Raw genomic sequence first — 11,606 nt, 5'->3', positions numbered from 1 at the left:
AAACTTTTTCACATAAGCATTGCAGCCCCAAACTTTAAGAAACGACAACTTGGGTTTCTTGCCAAACCATAGTTCATAAGGTGTCGTCTCAATGGATTTAGATGGTGCCCTATTTAACGTGAATGCACCCGTCTCTAAAGCATAACCCCAAAACGATAGCGGTAAATTAGTAAGAGACATCATAGATCGCACCATATCTAATAAAGTGCGGTTACGACGTTTGGACACACCATTACGATGTGGTGTTCCGGGTGGCGTGAGTTGGGAAACTATTTCGCGTTGTTTCAAATGAAGACCAAACTCGTAACTCAAATATTCTCCTCCACGATCAGATCGCAGAAACTTTATTTTCTTGTTACGATGATTTTCCACTTCACTCTGAAATTTTTTGAACTTTTCAAATGTTTCGGACTTATGTTTCATCAAGTAGATATACCAATATCTACTTAAATCATCTGTAAAGGTCATAAAATAACGATACCCGCCGTGAGCCTCAATATTCATCAGACTGCATACATCAGTATGTATTATTTCTAATAAATCTGTTGCTCGCTCCATTGTTTCGGAGAACGGAGTTTTAGTCATCTTGCCCATGAGGCATGGTTCGCAAGTACCAAGTGATTCATAATCAAGTGATTTCAAAAGTCCATCAGTATGGAGTTTCTTCATGCGCTTTACACCAATATGACCCAAACTGCAGTGCCACAAATAAGTTGTACTATCATTATCAACTCTGCATCTTTTGGCTTTAATATTATGAATATGTGTATCACTACTATCGAGATTCAACAAAAATAGACCACTCTTCAAGGGTGCATGACCATAAAAAATATTACTCGTGTAAATAGAACAACCATTATTCTCAGATTTAAATGAATAACCGTCTCGCACCAAACAAGATCCAGATATAATGTTCATGCTTAACGCTGGCACCAAATAACAATTATTCAGGTCTAAAACTAATCCTGAAGGTAGATGTAGAGGTAGCATGCCGACGGCGATCACATCGACTTTGAAACCATTTCCCATGCGCATCGTCACCTCGTCCTTAGCCAATCTTCGCTTAATCCGTAGTCCCTGTTTCGAGTTGCAAATAATAGCAACAGAACCAGTATCAAATACCCAGGCACACATCGCCAGCCCCGGCGTGATCATCGCCGGATTTCTTGAACATATACCACCGCGCGCAAATCACAAAGTAGACAAGGTTTATAGTGGCAATGACGGCTGTGACCAGGTAGAATAGGTCCACCCTCCCCTGGTCCAGGTCCTGTGCCAGCCAGTCCGGCCCCCCGTCGTGGCCACGCGTCGCCCGGTGCACCACCACCACCATCAGCCCGCTCTCATAGCTTGCCAATGCAAACCCCAGGAAGTGGAGCGCCCCAGCTACACTCCTCATGTTCTCTGGGAACTGCCGGTAGTAGAACTCGATTTGCCCGATGGCGCCAAAGGCCTCAGATAAGCCTGCCAGAAGCTGCTGCTGCGCCACACTGCTCCACAGCCACTGACACCAGCATCGTCGCCACTGACAGCGCCAGGCCGATGCCAATCCGCTGGAGCAGTGTGATGCCACCATCGCGCTTCGTGAAGCGGCGGAGCGTCGGCACCACGAACCAGTCATGCAAGGGAGAGCATCTGAAAGACGACAACGGAGCCTTGAGGGATCTGGAAGCTGCTGGAGTTGCTGATCCGGCGGTCGGTCTGCGCCGCCTGGAGCACGACCTATGTGCCCAGCTGGGTGAGGACGATGAAGTAGATGACCCCCGACAACCACACTGGGATGATGCGTGCAAGACACTTCACCTCCTCCACCTGTTGCATCGTGCATAGCCTCCACGGATCTGCCGGTATCCTCCCATCGGAGCACAATGCGTCCTGAGGGGTCCGCAATGCCGCCTTGTCCAAGCACGTGAACTGGTCGGTGAAGGCAAGCTTGGAGACTAGCTTGCTTCGGTGTGGCGGGTCGAACAGCTCGGCAGTGCCGCTAGGTCGCCGAAGGTGGCGCTTGCGAGAGCAGCGGCGACGAGGACCTGGGCGAAGCTTGTGAAGGGGCTGCCCTCGGGGCGTACACGGACGTAGAGGCGAGTGCCCATGAAGAATACGATGCAAGAAAGGCCCATGAGCGCGGCGGGCACTGCGAGCCCCAACGCCCAATTGACGTTGCTTTGAAGATAGATGATTACCGTGGCGGAGAGCATCATGGCAACAGTGAAGGTGAAATAGTACCAATTGAAGAAGCTGGCGATGCCTCGGCGGCCATCGGCGGTGTGCGGGTTGAACTGGTCGGCCCCGAAGGCGAGGTTGCATGGTCGGATGCCTCCAGCACCGGCAACTAGGAAGAAGAATGACAATAGTATGGTGGCAAGCTGGGAACAATTGGGACCCTCGCACTTTTGCCCCTTGGATGTGTTGCATGCCGGAGGATGGAGGGTGTGGATAGCGGCTGTGAGGGTGAGGATGAGCATGCCGACGAAGGAGGACATGGTGGCAGCGGCGATGGTGGTGTAGCGACCGAGGCAGGTGTCACTGATGTATGCGCCCAAGACGGTGGCGAGGTTGCTGGTGCCAGAGAAGACGTTGAGGAGGGTGGCAGCGTTGACGCTTGGCATGTGGTACACCGTTGTTAAGTACACCAGCATGTTGGACAACGCCCCGATCGTCCCAAGCTTCTCGAACGTCTCGTTCCCTGAGACAATAACTCCATATTATCTTAGTATTACTTGTAGAAAATTAATTCACCAAAAATTAACAGCATTTAATTTTTGTGATATTCTGTTCCCACTTGCAAATTGTTGTCTAATAGCTCAGTGCAACATGTTGTCATGGCACGGCACGGCATGGCAATTTGTCTTTTTTTTTCGGGTAGCATGGCAATTTGTCGTTAGCTAGCAACAACTGGTAGCAAGCAAAGGTAAACAACTAACTGAATTATTGTCATCATCCGTCTCTACATACTCCTGAGTGCCTTTTCAGCCGTTTCAGCAGACTGGTCATTCGTGGTGTGTACAAAGTTTGTTGAGATCCAGCCAAGAAGACGAAGAAGAAGACAGTAGCGCATGCAGTTCAAGGAAAAGAAAAACGGAGGCAGGTAGGCAAAAGCACCTATGACGTACGGCCCGCCTCCTCGCCATCCGTGGTGGTTGTGGACACCGCCCGCCTCCTCGCCATCACCGGCGTCCGACGAAGACGACTCGGCCTCCTCCGACGCGACCCTCACCGGCGCCATCTTCTCCATGCTGATGGCCTTCTGCTCCTGCTGAGGCCTATTTGCCTCCATCAATCTCTTACTTAAAAATCTCCAGGTGGCTGGTGCAAGAAGCAGAGGGGTCGAGGCCTGCCGTATAAATAAGCCAGCCAGCCAGATTAGGAGATCTTGCTTCCAAGATACTTCTCAGATAGAAAAACAGGCAGAAGGAAAGCAACGGCGTCTTGTTTCATATCGATATATCGATGTGTGATGGTTACGCAGAGGTGTGATTGTATCAGCTTGATATATCAATTGAATGAAAAATGTTGTTTATCAAAGAAACAGGTCGAGTCAATTACACCACTGATGCCACAACATGACATGAAAAGTCAGTTCAGTGCTAAAACGTGGGGTGTACATTGAACTCGTGTCACAACTTGGTTTTGACGTGCATATACAGTGAATATCACGTTTATATATGAACGGGTGTTGATTAGGCGCATCACATGGCATGGGGCTTGCTGTCAGCGACTGTATGGCAAAAAGAATATATGTGGCCTGCTATTTTGCAAATAACAGCCTTGAATTTTTTTCTCACAAAAAACTCCGTGCCACGGCCACAAGGGCCCACTTGTCAGCACCATATAAATAATTAAAAGTTAGCGAAAGCCGGCATTCGAATCGCTGGCCCATAACGAGCAGCTGTGCTTTGCTAACCACCTAGTGCACGAACATTTCACGTTATGAGTGAAATGCCAACGAAGGCCAAGCTCCAGCGAACTCGTTTTCAAATTTTATTTTTTTCGGAGAGCGATGAATTCCAAATTTATTTGTGAACACACATGCACATGTATCCTACATATGTGCAAAATTTCACAGCATCACACTCTTACATGTGGCGTATAGAAAAAAAGACAAATATACATTTCTAAATGGGCCTTTTATTTTTGTTATTGGGCCTGAAATTTGTCTTTTTTGTACAGCCTAGAAATCACAACATTTTTTGACGATCAACACATTGCTGCGGAATAAATATATGTTTCCATGGGAAAAAAAATCTAATTTTTTTGAAACTTTTGAATTTTTTTTGGTATTTTCAAAATACCCAGCTCACTGGAGCTCGGCCTCCAGCAATCCGCACTCCCTAACAGTGCTTTATGTTCTTTGATATAACCTTTCTGGCTTAGCCAGCTGGAGTCCCAGCGGCCCATTTTGCACTTTATGTTCAAAACAGTTATAAAATACATGTAAATTGTAACCGTGTGTTCTATTTTTTAAATAAAAATGAACACATTTATATACTACATAAATCTTTTTATTTATATAGATATTTTTTGAAATAATACTTGAATATTTTTATAATGTAATATTATTCAATTTCATTATTATTTATAACATAAGAATATAATTTACATATATTTTATAATTTCCCAAAAAAGTAACGCTGCTGGGAGGAGTGGTGGCCACTCGCACCTGATGACTACATGTAGCTGCTTTGAATCCCAGCCAACTATTCTTATATTATATGTATATATGTTCCTTAAAGCATAAACACTTCTATATACTACATGAATATTTTGTTAGAACTTTGAATATTTGAAAATTTACATAAGAATTTATGAAAATATATAGAAAATAGATATTTCTTAAGGCATGAACACCTTTACATACTACATGAATATATTTTCTAAACTGTGAACATTTTAAACTTATAAAATCATTTATTAGAATATATGAAAAATAAACACTTTCTTAAAGCATGAATACTTTTATATATTACATAAATATATTTTTTACACTGTGAACAATTTTAAACTTATATAAGCATTTGTTGAATATATGTTTTTATTCAGTATGCAAATTATTACATGAATAATTTGGTAATTTATTAATTCTTTATATGGCTAAATTTTAAATCAATACGTGATTATTTTACAATGTAACTTACTTAGTTTATATGTACATTATTTTATAACGCATTATTATTAGTTACATACTTCCTCCGTTCCAAAATAAGTGTCTCAACTTTGTACTAGCTCTAGTACAAATTTGTACTATGCTCAAGACACTTATTTTGGGACGGAGGGAGTACATTATAATATAAATTTCTGAAAACAAATATTGCAAAACAAGGCCGTAAGGACTGTAGCCCACTTAGAGTGAAACGAATATATAGTGGTGGTATCTGATTATAACGTGAAAAGTACTCGGGTCAGGTTGTTGGCCGAGCGCACCTACTAGTTGCAGGTCAGCGGTTCGAGTTCCCGTATATCCGGATTTTTGTCCAATTACTAGCAAAAGTGCTTGTACATTGTAACGGAAAAAAAATCATAATCTCCAATGTCCATTAAAAAGTACTCGGGTCAGGTTGTTGGCCGAGTGCACCTACTAGTTGCAGATCAGCGAGGTACACTATCAGACTCGATTTCGTGCAATCATGAACAATTTTTGAAATCAAGAACATTTTCTTCAACTCGTGAACATTCTTGAAATTCGTGAACAATTTTACAAATTTTAGAACATTTTTGAAAATCAATAACATTGTTTGAATTCATGAAGATTTTATACTATTTGCAAACATTTTTGAAATTGTGAGCATTTTTCTAAATAATTTCCTTGATTCTGCAAACATTTCTAGAATTGACGAATTTGTTTTTTGAAATTGGTGGAACAGTTGATGAAATTAACGAACATTGTTTTGATCTATCGAACAATTTGTGATATGCATGATCATTTTTTGTATCAGCGAACATTTTATGAATAACTATTTTGAATTTTAACGATATTTTTCCATTCATGAATATTTTTTGAATTAGCGAAATTTTGTTCAATTTCAATAATATTTTTGAACAGATAAACTTTTTAAAAATCATGAACATTTTTTATTTCCCAAATACTTGTTTTAGAAAAATCAAACATTTTTTGAATAACTAAACATATTTTAGAAGATCACAAACATTTTTTGTTTCTATAAATATTTTATGATTGATCAAACTCTTATTTGAAAATTCGTGTTTTTATAATTTTTTGCAACTTTTTCAAGTTCCAAATTATTTAAAGGAAAAAACGAAAACATAAATTAAACTAAAGAATAAAAAAACGAAATTTTAAAAATTGGCCACCCATGGGCCGCCCCAAAAAGAATGCCGCGTCTTCTCCCGACACGCAGAGCGCAGTATAGCAGGTCCTTACTGCATGGTCCAGTCCACACAAGGGATTCCCTGGTGTAAAACATTTTTTTATCACTTACAGGTGGCATTGGTTGGTTGTATTTTGCAACTTTGGGGTAATTTCCTTGACGTGTCGCTAGAAGCAATAGCCTCTCTATTATTAGGTATAGATTTCTGTCATACTGACAAGTGGACCCTTGCGTCCGGGTCGGGGCCTCTTTTGTGAAAATTGTTTTTAGGTTTTTTTGCAAAATAGCAGGCACACGCCCTCTTTGTGCCCAGTCACTGATAGCGGGTCCTATGCCATGTTGGCGCACCTAATCAGCACTGTGTTTATATAGAAACGTGATTTGTACTGTATATGCACGCCAAAGCCAAGTTATGGCATCAGTTTAATGTATACCGCAAGTTTTAGCACTAAACTGATTTTTCGCGTCACTTTATGGCATCAATGGTGTAATCGACTCAATCAGGTCACATCGGTGATGGTTTTGGCCATCCTTCACAGTGCACATGCAGTTAATTAATGAATGTACTGATCCTTGAGTTCGTTGATTAGTAGAATTAATTTATCATGAATGCATGTCGACCCCTTGCTATCAAGCACTCTAGCTACATGTCGCTTTACAACAAGTACGGGGCAGCCCAGCTATTAGAGCTTGATCTCCGGCTACAATAGTTAGAAAGCATTTTCGCTTTTTTTACAATAGTTGGAAAATATTTTTCAAATGGAGTTTATCAAAGAATAATTAATTTTACAGGTTTTTTCTTGAAGCACTGACGCAAATGCTAATGCACGTTCATGTACTCACCCTTTATGAACACACACAGACATGTCGCTTACCACTGAAAGATTTAAGCTATTAAATCCTAGAGAAAATTCAAAAAACTGCGGGCACTTCTGCTAAGCCTATCACTTGGACCAAGGAACCTGAGCAGCCAAGTCTAAGCTCAATTCGTGAATTAATAAATATTGCTGTTGATGGCGTCAAAAACTTGGGTGTAGCTAACATGTACACCAATCGTTGTGTAGCCGTCAACCAAAATTGGTTGGATGGTTAGGAGGACAGTGGTATCATCATCCCACCAGGGTTTAAGTCCTGATGTTCATATTTTTCTAGATTTATTTCAGAATTTTGGATGATGTGCATTCGGTGTAAGGAGACGTTCCCGTCGACTACTAGGCACCTGCTGTGACTTCTTAAAATGTCAAGATAATATGACGGCTCAGTCTCTCAAAGATATTCATTAGGATAGAGCGTGCATGTGTAGCCAAAAAGACACATTTGTCTTATTAGTACTTTGCGTGCATAAGCTAGTGATATGCGATTTGTCTATCCTGCATGCATGCATCCGGCCAAGTTGTGCATTTCAATTCACATGTGTAGTGCATAATTAGAAAGGGAAAAACTACACTAGTTATGAGAAGTGTGTACAGTGGATTGGACCTATGAGCACTGCAACAAGACAAGGTTGAAAGCTAGCCAGTTAGTGAGAAAGCAAGCACAGAGGAGATGGGCCTGCATGCATTTCCTTACTGCATGCGTCTCCGATTGACGTGTCACATGCCGGCTATCCGCTGCATCAAGATGTGAATTCGGTTTGATTTGGTTCGGTTTATACAGTTTATGCTTCATATGATTTTTGTACTTTGGTTTATACGATTTTATACATAGTTACAGTTTGGCTTCAATAGTAACCATTCACTTTCGGTTCGGTTTCAGTAATAACCAAATTAACCAATGTTGATGTGAATTTTTGAGCCAACAAACAACTTTTTCATGTGTAAAAAACATGATATATATCATAACGAGAAAAGAACAAGTAGAAAAAGAAAAGAAGGGACATTGGATAAGCAGTCAGGCTAATCATGTAAATTGAAGCACTAAATGGGCTAAAAATTATTGTACTATAGAAGCCCATTACGTTTTGAACCAGAAAAACCTAAATTTTGGTTTATTTAGTTTAACCAAATGGTTTTTGGGTTTCTAACCAAAAAACGTAAATGCAAATGGTTTTCAAATTTAAAAACTGAAACCAGAAAAAGGCAAAATTTCAGTTTGGTTTTGCACACCCTGTCTGCTGCACCTCAATTGGTTGCGTATATGTCCACCTCTATCGACATGTATACAATTGGTATGATGGCTCTGTGAGCGGCAACGCGCACACTACGGCCAAGTAAGAACCGGTTGAACAGTTACATACGGCATTTCCTTTCCTTAATTATTGGACTACTAGGTTTTTAGTATATGTTAGTTATTCAATAGATGGTGTAAATGGGTTGATGTGGACACTAACGGAGGAGCAGGAAGCAAGCGGGAAGGATGAATCCGAAAACAATACTGCTACACCAACAGAGACTTATGGGGTTTTACGGGGTGAGTTTAAGCTGGCATATTGTGATTGGACTAAGGGGATGGAAGGGCCCTACCCACCTGAAATTCAGGGGGGGGGGGGGGGGGGGGGGGAGATGTTGAAAATATGAGCAAATTACTACGAGATTTAATCCGAATAAACAGAAAATAAATCATGACCACAGCAACAGAGATTAAACTAATCATGCGAACTAGCATAGCAGATGAACATATCACATCTAGGTCACACACTAGAAACATGAATTCTATCACGATCTCGAACAGGAAGGATAGAATCACATACGGTGCAGCATCGCCGGCGTTGACGTTGTCGCCCATGTCGTCGAGGATGAGGTTGCCGAGGTCGGGGAAGAAGTCGTCGTTCGCGAAGTCGTCGCTGCCAGCAGTCGCGCGAGTGCGCTCCCCAAAAACCTGATCGCCCCTCTCCTGTACAGGATCACGAGAGGCGGGGTTCTGGAGGCCTGTTGTCCCTTCTCGCGGTGCACGCCGGAAGGAGGGATGGAAAAGACTTGCTTGGCGGCACAATGATCTGGAACGGTGGTGAGAAACCATACGAAGCGGCGGCTAGGGTAGACGTCTGTCTGACTATATATTGCGGGCCGGGTAGGTCGTGGGAGTAAACCCCACGTCCGAGTCGTCACGATCCAAAAGAATCGGAAACGGTTCAGTAATTAACGCGTCCGTTAATTATTAATTAATGACTCATTAATTTTCCCTGTGCAACAAAAATATAGACAACGTGCATAGCTCTGTCCTCGGCTCGGCTCAATCCGCAACCCGCGGCGCGTCGTGACGAGGCGAGGCGAGCGAGGAGGAGGAGCGCGCGTGTAGGTCTCCTCTTCTCATGCTCATACAAGTGATAGAAGAGCTCACCTTATAAAGAGGTGCAACTCTCTCTCAACTTATGAGGTGAGACTAAACTTTAGCCTCACTCACTCCACTCACATGTGTGCATGAATGGGTCAAGAGAATTTCAGAATTTTAGTTGGGCTTTGGGCCAAAGGCCTACTAGCAAAATTCCAACAATCCCCCACAAAGTCTCATTGGCACATCTCATCATTTGGTTCCAAAACATTGTTTTATATACCGGTGCTTAGTGGAGACTCTGAAGTTGAACTTCCACTTAGAAATTTATGCTACACTAGATCACAACTTGAATAGTGGACTATGCCTTGAACTACAAGTTTTCTGTGAAACTAGTTTCACACAAATTCTTGACCGATACTAGGCTGCCGCAAGGCTTCCCCGCGAGTGGAGCGTATACGTCATACTCCAGGGCCTTTCATGAATTTATTAGAGAACACCCAATTCTCACAGACTGCGACGTTAACAGTCAGATTCATATAGGTGTGTTCTTCAGAAGATGTTCTGCAGGACAACATCTCTGCTTACCCGAATAAGCCACTTGAAACACATTAAGAGAAGTATCAACATGCCATGCAGATCAGGAGAGTATTGCATCTTCACGGAGTGGGATAATTAATATAGGGATACTCTCCTCCCAGCTGACCAACAGCTTGTCTCCCACTTCTACTTCACGGGATCTCCGATCACATAGAGTGGGTTACCACTATGGACAACTCATGCGGTGGGTCTCAAACCCATCTCTATCGATGCATTATCTATCGCATTACGTGATAGACCCTTTGTGAAGGGATCTGCCAAGTTTTTCGACGTTTGGATATAATCCAACGTAATAACTCCGGAGTTCCTCAATTTTCTGACAGATTTTAGTCTCCTCTTCACATGCCTTGAGGACTTCATATTGTCCTTAGAACTGTTTATCTTGACGATCACAGTTTGATTATCACAGTTCATCAGGATAGGGGGTATTGGTTTTTCAACCATAGGTAAGTCCATCAAGAGTTCACGAAGCCACTCTGCTTCAACAGTGGCAGTGTCTAATGTTGTGAGTTCTGCTTTCATAGTTGACCTCGTTAAGATGGTCTGCTTGCAAGACTTCCAGGAAACAGCGCCACCACCAAGTGTAAAAACATAACCACTTGTGGCCTTAATCTCATTAGTATCAGATATCCAGTTTGAGTCACCATAACCCTCCAGTACCCTTGGATACCCGGTGTAGTGAATCCCATAGCTCGCGGTGCCTTTCAAATAGCGCATAACTCTCTCAAGCGCGTGCCAATGATCATCTCCCGGTTTTGACACAAACCGACTCAGCTTGCTCACAGCAAAAGAGATGTCAGGCCTCGTGGCACTCGCCAAATACATAAGCGAGCCAATAATCTGAGAATACCTCAGTTGATCTCTAGCAATCCGTCGATTCTTTCGAAGCAACACACTAGCATCATATGGAGTTGGAGAAGGCGTGCAGTCGCTATACCCAAAACGACTCAAGACCTTTTCCACATAATGAGACTGAAGCAGTGTGATCCCACCATTCTCATCTCTCAACAGCTTGATGTTTAAGATAACATCAGCTACTCCTAGATCCTTCATCTCAAAACAGCGAGATAAGAAATCCTTAACCTCCTTGATTAAATCAAGTTTGGTTCCAAAGATCAATATGTCGTCAACATACAGACAAAGAATAACTCCTTCGCCCCCACCATAGCGATAGTACACGCACTTGTCACCATCGTTAACTACAAAGCCGGCAGCAGTTAATGTTCTTTCGAACTTCTCATGCCACTCCTTAGGAGCTTGTTTAAGGCCATATAAAGACTTTAATAACTTGCACACCTTTCCTTCCTGACTAGGTACTACAAAACCATCTGGCTGATCCATGTAAATTTCCTCCTTCAACTCTCCATTGATGAACGAGAAGACCATGTGAGGCAGCCAGTGATAGTAGCACCCGAGTTGTGGTCAGTCTAGCCACGGGTGAGTAAGTATCAAAGAAGTCTTCACCTTCTT

At 42.4% G+C, this 11,606-nt stretch overlaps 1 pseudogene; it reads right to left on the bottom strand.

Annotated features, from left to right (window-relative positions):
- Positions 1-1,103: 1,103 nt before the first annotated feature.
- Positions 1,104-3,417, bottom strand: LOC125555408 (annotated as a pseudogene).
- Between the last annotated feature and the right edge of the window lie 8,189 nt (positions 3,418-11,606).

The sequence above is a fragment of the Triticum urartu genome, chromosome 5 (assembly GCF_003073215.2).
Source record: "Triticum urartu cultivar G1812 chromosome 5, Tu2.1, whole genome shotgun sequence".
In the NCBI taxonomy this organism is placed as follows: domain Eukaryota; kingdom Viridiplantae; phylum Streptophyta; class Magnoliopsida; order Poales; family Poaceae; genus Triticum; species Triticum urartu.
The sequence above is the reverse complement of the archived record's forward strand: the minus strand, read 5'-3'. Positions and strand labels throughout refer to the sequence as shown.